We start from the raw sequence: 13,728 nt of genomic DNA, 5'->3' as shown, positions 1-13,728 counted from the left end.
ACGTTTTACGACCGCCAAAAAACTTTTTACGTGTTGCGTAAACCTTTTTTGCGTTTAACGCCCCAGTTTTTTACGTTACCGTTTTTTTACGTTTTACGCGCCGGTTTTTTGCGTTTAACGCCCCGGTTTTTTACGTTACCGTTTTTTTTACGTTTTACGCGCCAGTTTTTTTACGTTAACGTTTTTTACGTTTTTACGTTTTACAAAAAAAAATTACATTTTACGATTTACCTAAAAACTTTTAACGTTTCACGGAAAACTTTTTACGCTTTACGTAAAAACTTTTTACGTTTTACGTTTTTACGTTAAAAAGTTTACAGTTTACACTTTCAAAAACACTCCTCACCTTCGTTAAAAAGTTTACGGTTTTTACGTTAAAAAGTTTACGGTTTACGTGATCATTTGTAAAACTTTCTACTTTTATGAAAGACATCAACTTCTTTTTCTTTGAACTTTTCAGTTTATTTCACAATTTTTAAAGTCAAATTTGACTTTTAAGGTTGGGAAATAGATTTATCTCCAAACACATTTAAGAACAGTGTTCAGTTAAACAAATGAGGTTACTTAAAATCACATAGAACGTTTTATGTGATTTTAAGTCAAATTTGTTTTACATGTTAAATACTAATTGTCTGTACTAAATTGCGTTACATGTTAAACATAATGTTTTATAACCAGAAACCCAAATTTATAGCAAAAGAACCACATTTATGCAAAAAAACGACCGGTAACTTCAAAATCATACTACATAATACAATCAGAATTCAAAGAAACCCTAAATTATTCAATGAAAAACATACTCACACCTAGAAGAAAATCAACAGATCAAGCCCACACCCACCCATTGCCGGAGAAAATCAACAGAAGGCGGCCACCACATGTTCACACCCCCTTACCCACCCATTGCCGGAGAAAATGACAGAGGAGAGAGAGTCTGAACCCGAACATCATCAGCGACATCTTTCACACCCAAACTTCATCGGAACAAAAACAAAGCCTAAAATCCCCAACTAGAAGGGACCCGAAATAAACCCGCACCCGCAACCAAACCGAGTCGAAACAAACCTGAACCCGTTGAACCCGAGATTGAACGGAAAAGAAAAGCAAACAACCATCATAGCCGGCGTCGTCCCGTCGCCGCCGTCGGCGGCGACGCTGCTGTCGCCGTGCACGGATGCCGCCGTCTCTCTCTCAAACCAGCTTTCTTCTTCCCATCTCTCTCGATCAGCCCCCCTCTCTCTCTCTGTTCGTGATGTCACGCCGCCTCCGGATTTCACCGGTTCTGTGTGATGAAAAGGTGGTTTAGGGGGTTGTTGTCGGAGGAGGGTGTGGGTGTCGGCTTGTTGTCGGATGACGGCGCCGGCTCCACCAGTATCTTGGTCGCCGGTTTATTAACAGGGGGATGTGTATCAAGTGGGAGAGGAGGAAGCAGGTGAGTCTCATATTTTGATGGTGAGTCTCATATTTAGGCCATCCGTAGTCATAAAGCCCCTTGTGGGGCGTTATGCGACACGTGTCGTGCCACGTCACACGGGGGCTTTATGGGGCGTTATATCACTAGAGCCCGTAGTCATAAAGCCCCTACCCATCATTACCTATTTAATAATTTTCAACTTTATTAATTAATATAAAAAAATTGCTTGTTTCTGATTGGTGGAATGTTGGAAAGGAACCAGAATAACGGCGCCATCTCCATCGCGCCATGGCAGCCATCTCCGGCCATAGCGCCCTGCGTTTCGGTGTGGGCGGCGCCATGGCGGCGCTATGGGGTGCCATACCGCCCCACTACGTATGCTCTTAATGGAGATAAAGAACCTGATGAGTCTTTAGCTTTTATTGCACCAACAGATGAGAGAGGAGAGAGATTTTGACTTTCTTGAACAAATACATAAACATAAAAGATGGACAAGACATTTGGATCAAATGACCAAATTAACCCTTATTCTGATTGGTGGATAATGGTTCTCGCGGTTCTTACAACTGGGGGTGGTTTTCATTTTAGCGGCTGCCTATATATATATAGAAGGGTTTAAATGAGAACGCTAAATATCGCGAGAACCGTGAGAACGGATGAAAAAACCAGGAAAACTTGGTCAAAAATAATTCAAAGTCAAAATTTCTTTTTACACTTATCATTATTATTAGAATACAATGTTAGAAATTTAATTTACACGTTTAAATTTACATGAATTCGTAAATAATTTGTTTTACACATATGTAAGTTTGTCATTTACACATGTGTAAATTTGTTATATTTACACGTGTGTAAAAAATCTAGTAAGAGTGATTTTGAGATGAAAAATGAATTATTTGATGCTGTAAATTCTTATTTTGATGTTGTATTTTTATTACAATGAGGTTTGTATTAAAAAAAATCGGTTTTGATTGGATTTTTCATTCGTTCTCACGGTTCTCGCAATATTTAGCGTTCTCAAGATAACCCTCCCCTATATATAGGGGGGGGGGGTTATCTTGAGAACGCTAAATATTGCGAGAACCGTGAGAACGAATGAAAAATCCAATCAAAACCGATTTTTTTTAATACAAACCTCATTGTAATAAAAATACAACATCAAAATAAGAATTTACAACATCAAATAATTTATTCTTACTAGATTTTTTACACACGTGTAAATATAACAAATTTACACATGTGTAAATGGCAAAGTTAGGGGAAGGATATAACAAAAACCCACTTGAGTTGAAAAAACTCAAGAAACCCTTCTAAAAACCCCATATAACATTTTTATTTTTGTCTAAAAAAATAAGGAATGTAAGATACATATATTGAATATTTTTGTAAAAGAAAAACAAAAAAACACCAAGTAGTTTTTTTTTTTAAAAAAAATGTTAAAAATTCCATGTTACATAATATATATGTAAAAAAATGTAACATACAAATTAATTTTGAACATTTTTTTAAAAATAAACAAGTAGGCGTTTTTTACATTTTTTAATAAAAATGTTCAAGTACATTTATGTTACATTCCCCTATTTTTTTAGAAAAAAAATAAAAATATTACATAGGGTTTTCTTTGAGTTTTCTCAACTCAAGTAGGTTTTGGTTTTATCTTTCACATATATATATATATATATATATATATATATATATATATATATAGGGCAAGGTTCATTTGAGAACCACTCTTATTGCGAGAACCACGTGAACCAATGTGAACACAAAAAAATACCTAAAAACACACACAATTTTTTTAATATTTTTTTTTAAAAATCCCTATATTTCTTTAGTAAGAGAAAAAAATTTGAGTAACAATTATCCATGCACATATGCATATGTATCATTTCTTTGACAAATTCCGTAATACATTACCAGTATTATACAATTGCACTTTCACTTACACTACCATCCGTAATACACTACTTTTTACATTACCAATATTAAAAATACACATGTGAATCATTATGTATAACCATAATGATATAACGTGTTTTGGTATAAAAAGTTTGTGGTTTTGAATGATTAAGTAGGCCCATATACATGTTTTTTGGCTAGTTACATCTAGTGGTTAATGGTTTGATTACATTTGTCACTTTATGATGTAATGTGTTGTTTGGATGGTATGAAGGGTGTTGATGTATATTTGCATGAAGTGAAAATATTATACATATTGGTAATGGTATTGTATTCAAGGTCGGACCTACCCGCAATGGTGGGTGGGCGGCCGCATCCCTTGAAAAAAAAGTTTAAATTACTATTTTTTGTCGAAAATCCCAACCGCACCCCTTGGAATTTTCAACCACTCTCCTTAGAAAAAATATTATGAATTTATAAAAAAAAATTAAACACTAATTATTATGAATATATAAGTATATAACACAAATTGTATAATTATTTTGTAACCACTTATTCACTTTACTAAACCCAAACTACAATCAATGTTTATTAACCCAACTACCCAAGCCCAAACCCAACCCAAAGATTTGTCCATTTTTATTGATTGTTTTTTTGTTATTTTATGTGGTGATTAGGAGAAAATATAGATGTATAAGGGTTTGATCTTTTTATGTGTTTTTGATGTTTTTAGTTGTTCTAGACTTGTAGTTAATTATTTTATTGTTTTATTTTAAGCTTTGTTTGTTTAAATGATTACTAATCAACATTTAAAATTAGGGCTTGAATGTTTTAAAATTATTGACTATGGTATTGGTTGAACATGATTATTTATTTTGTTGAAGTGTTTAGTGTTGTTTTATAAACTTATGGAGCAATTTATATGTGATAAGAACCATGAGTAGAGAAGTTATGACGCGATTTCTCAAGAGGAAAAGAGTTGAACCACTTTTTTTCATCGGATTCTTCTAATTAAAGACCAAGTTATGTCTTACATAAGTTTTTTTGTTGTTTTATTTAATGATTAGGGTAAAAAGAAGTAGGTTGGGTTTGAACTTTGATGGTTTTTTGTTGGTACTTTACTTACTTATTATGGTTTTTTATGTTGTTTACTATTTTACTTGAAACTTTATTTGTTAATGTAATAGGAAGTTAGGAAATAGGGTTTGATTGTTTGAAAACTGAAATTGACCCAACCCGACCCGATCTGATCCGACCCGCAAAACTATATTTATTTATGTTTACTTGTTTTACATGACCCGACCCGATCCGACCAACTATGAACCGAATTCTTTTATATAGCTAGGGTCCTAAAAAATTTAATTTTTTTCTCACCCCTAGGAAAAAATTTCTGGGTCCGCTACTGATTGTATTATGGATGGTAGGAGGTAATGGTAGTGTAATATGGATGGTAGAAGGTAATGGTAGTGTATTATGGATGGTAGAAGGTAATGGTAGTGTATTATATATAGTATGATAGATGAAATGGAAAGTGTATTCAGAGAAGTGTACCAAAACACGTTATATGATGTTCATACATATAGATGCACATGTGCATTTCTAATATTGGTAATGTAAAAAGTAATGTATTACGGATAGTAATGTAAATGAAAGTGAAATTGTCTAATACTAGTAATGTATTGCAGAATTTGTCAAAACAATGATACATATGCACATGTGCATCGATATCAAAAAATTTTTCTTTGTTTTTTTATACGAAAATTTTTTGTTTGTTTTTTTATAGTGACCAAATATAGCAAATTTTTAAATATTAAAAAATTTTGTGTTTTTCATATTCTTTTATGTATTTTTGGTTCTGTTCACATTGATTCTCGCGATTCTTGCAATAAAGAGTGGTTCCTAATGCATCATTATCCTACATATATATATATATATATATAGAGGGATTTGGTAAAATGAGAACTGTACTAAGTTATGAGAACCGTTGGAACAATTCATCACAATTGATCTTGTATGTTTGAATGACTTAGATCAAACCTTTAATTTTGATTTATTGAATCAGCTTTTGTTAATAAAAAAATATTAAAGTACAAAAATGGTAGTTTAGGGATTTACCTTGAGACATTAGTCATTCTTCCTGTCAACTCACTTTCTTTCAATCTCAATATAATGATTTATCCAAAATAAAATAAAATAAGATATACTTAAATAAATTAAAAACCTACAAGATATATTTAAAATGCATAATGCATTGCATGTAAATTTTGTCTTGAGACACGGTCATACCTTGTAAATTTGCATTTTTTACAACAAAAAAATTCCCAAATTGCCACTCGCCAACATATCTACAAAAATTACACTGACGTAAATCACCAAAAAAAAGTCCCGAAAAATAAAATACACCCAACTCGCCTTCATTTCTTGTTCGTTATCCTCGTGTTTTGCACATAAAATCCCCAACATCTACGAAAGTCAAAGAAACACCTAATAAATTTTTTATATTCACTACCTGTACGTAAAAACATTTTACAAACGTACGTAAAATAAACATTTTTTACAAACGTTTGTAAAAATTGATTAACGTTTAGAGATCTTAGGCCAACGATCAGGTTTTATAGTATACTAGGTTTTTACCCGGGATTGCCTCCCGGGCTCAAGAAAATTATTTAGGTTAATTATTATTATTAATTAATACACACTTAAGATCATACAATACATGACATATTAATGTCTTCGCTATAAGAAGAGTTATAAACTTTTCATAAACTTAATCACGAGTTAAAAACATGCCTAAATATAGATAATTGAAAATATAAACTTTGAAATGAAAGAAACGGTACACTACTTATGTAAAGATTAGATTACAATGATTTGAAAAAATGAATAGAAAAAAATCACTGGTCGTTAAATATTTCTTTATACACCACATTTGTTGTTTTACAATAATAATAGCCACAAACATGTTTAACTAGCCTTCGATTTAATATACACAGATGAGAAGTTCTCATTACAAAGTGGCATAATATCTACACCAAAAATTTCATTATCAAAATGCAGCAAAGTGGCATAATATCTGTTATCATATTTGTAGAGATCTATAACGGCATACATAATGAAGATGAGTACGGATTCAAAATTAAAATATAACTAATTTGAGTAGAAATAAAGATGACCTGCTCATTTAGAAAACGGATTCTTTGCTCCATGCTAGGAATCATAACTTTGGGTGACAGATCAAGAACAAAATCCTTCTAACTGTTGCAATGTATATAAAGTTGAACATAGATCATTTAACCAACATAAATAAGCCTTAAACAAATAAAGTTGAACATAGATCATCTAACCAACATCAATAAGCCTTAAACAAAACTGGTTTAAAAAATAAATAAGTGACTAACTCATCTATATCCTCATTGTTAATAGCTAAGATGCTGACCGGGTGAAGCATTTAAACCCTGCCAAAGAATGCAATCCATTCATAATCAGTTATGAATACAAAAAATATAATAAAATACGACGTCAACTTGCATTATTATAAATGCACTTACCTACAGATCCCATGGATTCAGTTTGTGATTAACTAATCGACCTTTGGAGGAGTTAATGCAAAGTAAAGGACAATCATTTGACCCAATGTATTTCTCTTAGTTGCTCTAAATCACATGCAATAAAAAATAACAATCTTATCTTATAATTTGATAGATGTACTAATAAAGAGGTGATCAGAAGTGAAATGTTGTATACGGCCACATAAGCAAAGGATACCAATATAAATTATACGGCTAACCCATACCCATCCTGACCCATTTTTTTATTAGGCTAGCCTATCCTGACCCAACCACTGTTTGACCACCGTTTAACCACTGTTTGACCAAAGTCAAACCACTGTAACGCTTGTAATGTTGTTTCACCACGGCTGTTTGACCAAAGTCAAACGGCTGTTTGACCAAAGTCAAACCGCTATTTGACCAAAGTGAAACAACCGCTTGCAAAAATATGATTCTAAGTGGTTCAAAAGTACTGTTTGACCAAAGTTAAAACCTTGTTTGACCAAAAGTTAAAACGTTGTTTGACCAAAGTTAAAACACTGTTTGACCAAAAGTTAAAACGTTGTTTGACCAAAGTTAAAATGCTGTTTGACCAAAGTCAAACGGTTGTTTGACCAAAGTCAAACGGCTGTTTGACCAAAGTCAAACCGCTATTTGACCAAAGTGAAACAACCGCTTGCAAAAATATGATTCTAAGTGGTTCAAAAGTACTGTTTGACCAAAGTTAAAACACTGTTTGACCAAAAGTTAAAACGTTGTTTGACCAAAGTTAAAACACTGTTTGACCAAAAGTTAAAACGTTGTTTGACCAAAGTTAAAACGCTGTTTGACCAAAATTAAAACGCTGTTTGACCATTGTTTGGAAAAAAAGAACCACTGTTTCCTCCACAAAACACTGTTTTTACCCAACAGTGTTTTGAAACCACTGTTTAACGTAACAGTCGTTTCAAAACACTGGTTAACCCAACAGTGGTTTTAAACACTGTTTAACCTAACAGTGGTTTCAAAACACTGTGTAACCCAAGATAAAATATTAAAATATACCATTGATCTGTAGCTCTGCGAATTGTGGCCATTGTTGGTCGACCCGGTTTCGTGTTCGATTAATCCCGTGAACATGACCCATTTAATCACGAAGGAGTTGCTATTTCTTGTTAAAAAGGAAACCGAAACTTAGAGATACCTTAACTTATAGAATAGTTGCAGGCGATGAGGGATCTGGTGCCGCTTAAAAGTATGGACAGAAACGACAGCATTAGTTATCCCAAGAAAGAGTACATTCAACTGTTCACGCTTTAGTTATCCCTTCTAGCTCTCAAAGCCTATATATACACATATCCAAGTGTTAGTTAAATCTTATCAACTTTAAATGAACAGTTGGTTTTAGTTAATTGTTAATAGTTAAAGTACCTTGCAACTTCAGCACATCGTTTGGCCTATTCAGCGATTTCAGACAAGACAATTCTCTGTAGCTGCTCTTTTCGTTGAAGAGGGTTGAGGTATTGGGTGCATGGAGCCACATGAAGAGTCCTTTGAGCATGAGCCCATTGGGCCTCTCTTTCTTCTCTTCCATAATCCTTATTTGTTGTGAAAGCAGTCTACACAAAAACACACATAATGTTTTGTTAAGTTTTAGTGTTCATCATTAAAGTTTAGGATATAAGGTTATTGGTGAATGATGAAATTATTGAAATATAGTAATATATCCTTTGGTCAATCATGCTGAGCCAAGCCTTGCCACTATGTATCTGATCGTAAACTTCATTATATCAAGAGTTTGAAATAAAACACGATACTGTAAAGCCAGATAACGACAACCCATTTCTATCCGATTCCTTTGATTCTTGCGAATTCCCACTCTGCGTATACCGCAATTAAAGTTGTTACCTGAAATTTATGCAAATACGGGTTTTAATGTTTTATGTTATGTGGTTGTTTTGAGAATTAAAAAAGTTGGAAACTTTTTGTAGAAAAAAGATTACCAGTTGTGCTGCAAGGAAAGCACCCATCAGTAAGAAGCCGGGTCGACCAGCTACGAGAACGGGTGACAAAGATGAGAGCTTGGCTCACAATACTGACTTGCAAATATAAAGCAGCCATCATCTCGGTTTCACAGATCATGAAAATCTAAACCGACAGCCCTCATATACCAGCCATTACGTTATACCGTATATATATACACACATGAGTGATCCAAGACTTTTATTTAATTCTTGCAACTTGAAAAAAAGAGTGTATTCGCGCGACCACAATCAGCAAACAGTAGTTTCCTTGGTCACAAACCCGTTATCCAGCACCCGGTCATCTAGCAACTGAGTTGGTGGTGCTTCATCCATGTCTGACTCAATGATATCTTTCGTATTCAAAAAACTCGGTTGATTCGTTGAAGATAACATTCTTGCCCACATCCTATCAGTAATTACAACCTTGTTTTGTTTCTCAGTTATTCTCTGCAAATATAACAATAACTCGATTGACTTGTGCTTTTTTTCCCAGAACGAAAATGATTCAAAGGGTATAACGGTAATTTTAAGTTTTTAACTTACGTAAAACGGTAGGTAACATTCTCGACCATGGCTCCGTGAACCGCACTATGAGCCAGAAGAGCGCAGTAAACATTATCCGATGCATTACTTGGAACAGCTCGAATCATGTACGTAGGATCTGTAACGCGAACACATACACCCTTTTTAACTTTTAATCATATCATATCACATGAAAAAAAAATGACGGATTTACCCTTCCTTACCTATGTATTTAAGGTTGATCTCTGTTTCTGTTTGTTTCTTGAAATGCCCCTGCTTGAAATGAGGACTTGAAGCAGCAACTCAAATGGAAAATGGGAGATGGTGTTCTCAATGGGTAATATTGTAATTTTCTTATTCTTCACATTTCAATTCCATCGCATTTTTACAAACCAAAAATAATACAAATTTCAATGGAAATAATTCAAATTCCCTTGAATTCCAATTCCATTTATACATTCCAATTCCATAAAAATATTCGCGGACCAAACGACACCTAAAACTTCATGTACATGCTTATAAAACTTATACCTTCATACACTTAAAGTATCATATTTACCCATTTGAAAAATTAAGAACAAAATATTCAAATTAGTTACATAAAACATTTTGTTCCACTGAATAAACGAAAAAAAGAATATTATATGTTGAGATGATCCATTATTCATGACAATAACATTGGTTCCCCAGTTGTCTGTTCCTAAAAACATGCTATTATACGCAACTCATTTGATTAACCATGAGATTAATGAATATAATATTATTTAGAAGAATACATACATGAGATAATAATTAACCCTCTAAAAGGATATATATATATATACATATATATGAAAGTAATCCTATAAATAAAATTGGCTTTTCAATTTCATAACTAATAATAATCAAATCAACATTTTGAAATTTCACATACCTTGTGACCAAAGAAGTGGCCAGCTGGATCACATTTGAAAAGTCTAGGTCCATTCTCATCATCAATACCCAAAATCATGGCCACTACAGCAATTAATGAAAAAACAAATATCATAAAAACTCACATATTGAAACAAATTTGACTGGATTAACTAATAAATAATTGGGTCAAATTGCATAAAAAGTAGAAAGACGGAATATCCAGAGTGTTGGTTATTCCCAGAAGGTAAGAAACAAACCTACTCCAAGTGGTCTCATGTAAGCATGTTGAGTATACACTTGGGATTTGTCAGCAATCCTACAAAATAAAATTTGAAATAATAGTTAACATGTAGACCCGTATTAAACAATTAAAATTTGAGTAAATTAAATATTAAACTACATCAGAAATCATTCACAGTTAAGAAACTAAAATATGTCTGAACTCTGAACACTCACTACATTTGTCCAGGTTGTTGTTGTTGTCTACTACCATCTACCACCGCCAACAGTCACTGGACATCTGCCACTTCCCTTCATAACCACCTGGCCAGAATCCACCTGAAACAGACATGTGATCGAAAACAAAATCCGAGACCAAATGATAAATCGTAACTGCTAGAGATTCAAAATCCAATGGTTTTACCTAATTCCTAAGACTCCTACAACCAACAACTCTAAAAACATCAAAAAACAGTAAAATCAATCCAAATCGAAGTCCCAATCATGATCGATCAGTATTATTGTGATCACAGCTCGTGCAAGAACAAACATCTGCTGTCAATATAGTGGATATTGTGTATCAGAATATAAAGGGAACTTCGATTAATCAAATCCGGTTTCAAATATCAAAAACAAAATCTGAATCATAAAATAAAAACTTACCTTGTTGAGATTAATCAAATCCGGTTTCAAATCGTAGGGATGAAAGATGATTAGATGAAGAATCGTCTCTGTACGGATGGAGTTTTAGGGTTTGAAGCAGAAGGAGGTGCTCTGGATTTGAGAGAGGGATTGAATTTTGAAAGTGGAGCCAGAATAATGTAGGTTATATATGTATACGGTTTTGAATTTTGAATCTGGAGTCAAGATTTTGAATATGGGCAGTGGTTCATCAATGGTTTGCTCTTTTGTATATGTGGGCAGACCTTTTAAAAAGTAAATGTGGGCCATCTTTTTTATGAAATCAGTGGTTTGTAAATAAAGGGAAATAAGAAGGGGAATGCACTGTTGGGCGGGAAAAAGGGCATTCAGGGGCTCTCTGGTGTTGACACGTGACCCAAATGACTTTTATTTATTATATATAATAGATAATAGATTGTGATGCGTCAAAATCAGGTTTTGGATGTGTGCTCATGCAACACGAGAAAGTAATTGCTTACGCCTCTAGAGTAAATATTTTTTCCCTCAAAATTTGGAGACATTATCTGTATGGTAGTAAGTTCATTATCTTTACAGACCATAAGATTTTAAAATATATTTTTGGGCAAAAGGAATTGAACATGAGGCAAAGACGTTGGATAGAAATTTTAAGTGACTACGATTGTGATATCCAATATCACGAAGGTAAAGCTAACGTAGTAGCTGATGTTTAAGTCGTAGGTATCATGAAAAGCCAAAAAGAGTACGTGCTCCTGGATTGAATTTGCAATTAGACTCAATGGAACAATTGAAAAGTACATAGGAAACAACAATCAAGGATGATGCTGAAGAACTAAAAGGAATGATAAAAGAATTAGAAAAAGGGTATAGATGTAATTTGAAGATTCCATAAGAAAAGAATTTTGGTACTAATCCAAGGAAACTTACGAAACAAAATTCTAGAAGCGTCACACCCCAACCGATGGCGGAAACATCGGGGTGAGACGAACAAATCGCTCAAAAGCATCACAACACTATTGTGACAATATAATTAAATCAAATTTCATAAATGACTAAGAATTCAGTTACAATGTCTCAATGAAATATAACAAAACAGAACAAATGTTTAAAAATGTGTTTCTAAGGCTTGTCCTAACTTGATTCCTTCAACATCTTGACTATCAACCTGCAACATGTATTAAAATACAATCAACAAAATGTTGGCGAGTATACAAGTTTGATACATAGCATAAATAGAATAAAAAGTTTAACTACTCAAATCCAACATGAATAATATGATACGAGTTACTAATATGCTGAAATGGTGTCACTATATGATCAAACCCTAGTTTACAACGCAAAGTGCCTTTCCCAAAGTCTAACGGGAGGGTGTTTAACTTAACAATACCCCAAGTCTCAAGGGCGGTGCGTTACTTCTATAGCATATGCATAGTACCATAATTGTAAGGTGGCTTGGACAAAGTTAATGAGCATATAGACACAAAAAGTTTACATAGCATACAAGATTAACAAGCATCAAGTTGTTTCATTTTTAAATGTGGATAGAGTGTGAATAAATAAGTTTCAAGTGTCACGTGTTTTTATATAGAATACATGTTGCACCCAAAGTGTTTAAAACGAAAATGGGATCGAGTATACTCACCTTTGGTTGCGTAAAGATTTCTTGGAATTTGCACGAGTAAAGATGAAGGATGTTATTAACCTAGAAGATAATGAGGGAGTTCGTTAAAATTTATAGTCTCGAGTTGTACCAATTCGATATAGGTCTTTTACAAATTTTGAGATAGAATAAGGATGCGTCTTAAATAAACGTTAACAAATTTGTAGATAGTTTGCGAAGGTCATAGACCAACCCTTAGCATTGGTTGTATTATTACTAATTATGTTATAGTGATTCAACAATATTAATTAAAATAACAAGATTAATACTAAAATTTTTTATTAATGATGGATCTAATAATATTATTAGTATTAACAATAATAATCGACATTACTAATGTAACAACCGGACTTTTCAAGTCGCTCTGTTATCGCTTATTTTTCCTTGTAATCCGTACTCGTACTCAGAGATTTCGATATAACGGTGAACTATGTTTTAATCTACTAAAAACGCATCATATTTCGCTATTTTATCGCATTTAAACGCTAATACACTCACACGCTCATCGCATCGCAAACTCAAATCGGGGATATCTTATGTTAATTATGTGTTTATGTTACCTTATATATTATGTGTGTTTTGTATGGTTATTACTCACCCTCGCTATCGCACTTAAAACTCGCTTAAATGCTTGAGTTTTCATCGCAATGCTAAACACCTCGCTTAAACGCTCGAAAATGCTTAACAGAATTAACTAATTCGAATAAAACGCGCAACGGTGAACCAAACGAACAAATGGGAAACAAAACCGAGCCAAGCTGGGCCAAGTTCGCATGAACTGGGCCAAGTTCAGCCGAACCTGGCACAAGTTCGACCAAAACTGGGCCAAGTTCGACCAAACTTGAGCCATGTTCGACCGAACTTGGTGTCTGGTAGCAGGATTTCTCACACTCTATAAATACCCAGCTC

General features: G+C 33.5%; 1 long non-coding RNA gene across 10 annotated transcripts; it reads right to left on the bottom strand.

The window, feature by feature from the left end:
* Positions 1-5,579: 5,579 nt before the first annotated feature.
* LOC110915436 lies at positions 5,580-11,346 on the bottom strand. Of its 10 annotated transcripts, none has more exons than XR_002578982.2 (13): positions 11,163-11,344; positions 10,737-10,838; positions 10,538-10,596; positions 10,300-10,382; positions 9,611-9,659; positions 9,408-9,525; positions 8,844-9,311; positions 8,272-8,748; positions 7,906-8,183; positions 6,862-6,966; positions 6,712-6,768; positions 6,487-6,568; positions 5,580-5,776 (listed from the first exon to the last, which is right to left on the bottom strand). It is a non-coding gene; the product is annotated as an uncharacterized LOC110915436 (long non-coding RNA). The 10 variants fall into 10 exon arrangements; XR_002578984.2 differs by lacking the exon at positions 5,580-5,776 and adding an exon at positions 10,924-11,051 and having other exon boundaries at positions 6,198-6,568; positions 11,163-11,345; XR_002578983.2 differs by lacking the exon at positions 5,580-5,776 and adding an exon at positions 6,198-6,408.
* Between the last annotated feature and the right edge of the window lie 2,382 nt (positions 11,347-13,728).

The sequence above is a fragment of the Helianthus annuus genome, chromosome 1 (genome assembly GCF_002127325.2).
Source record: "Helianthus annuus cultivar XRQ/B chromosome 1, HanXRQr2.0-SUNRISE, whole genome shotgun sequence".
Lineage (NCBI taxonomy): Eukaryota > Viridiplantae > Streptophyta > Magnoliopsida > Asterales > Asteraceae > Helianthus > Helianthus annuus.
The sequence above is the reverse complement of the archived record's forward strand: the minus strand, read 5'-3'. Positions and strand labels throughout refer to the sequence as shown.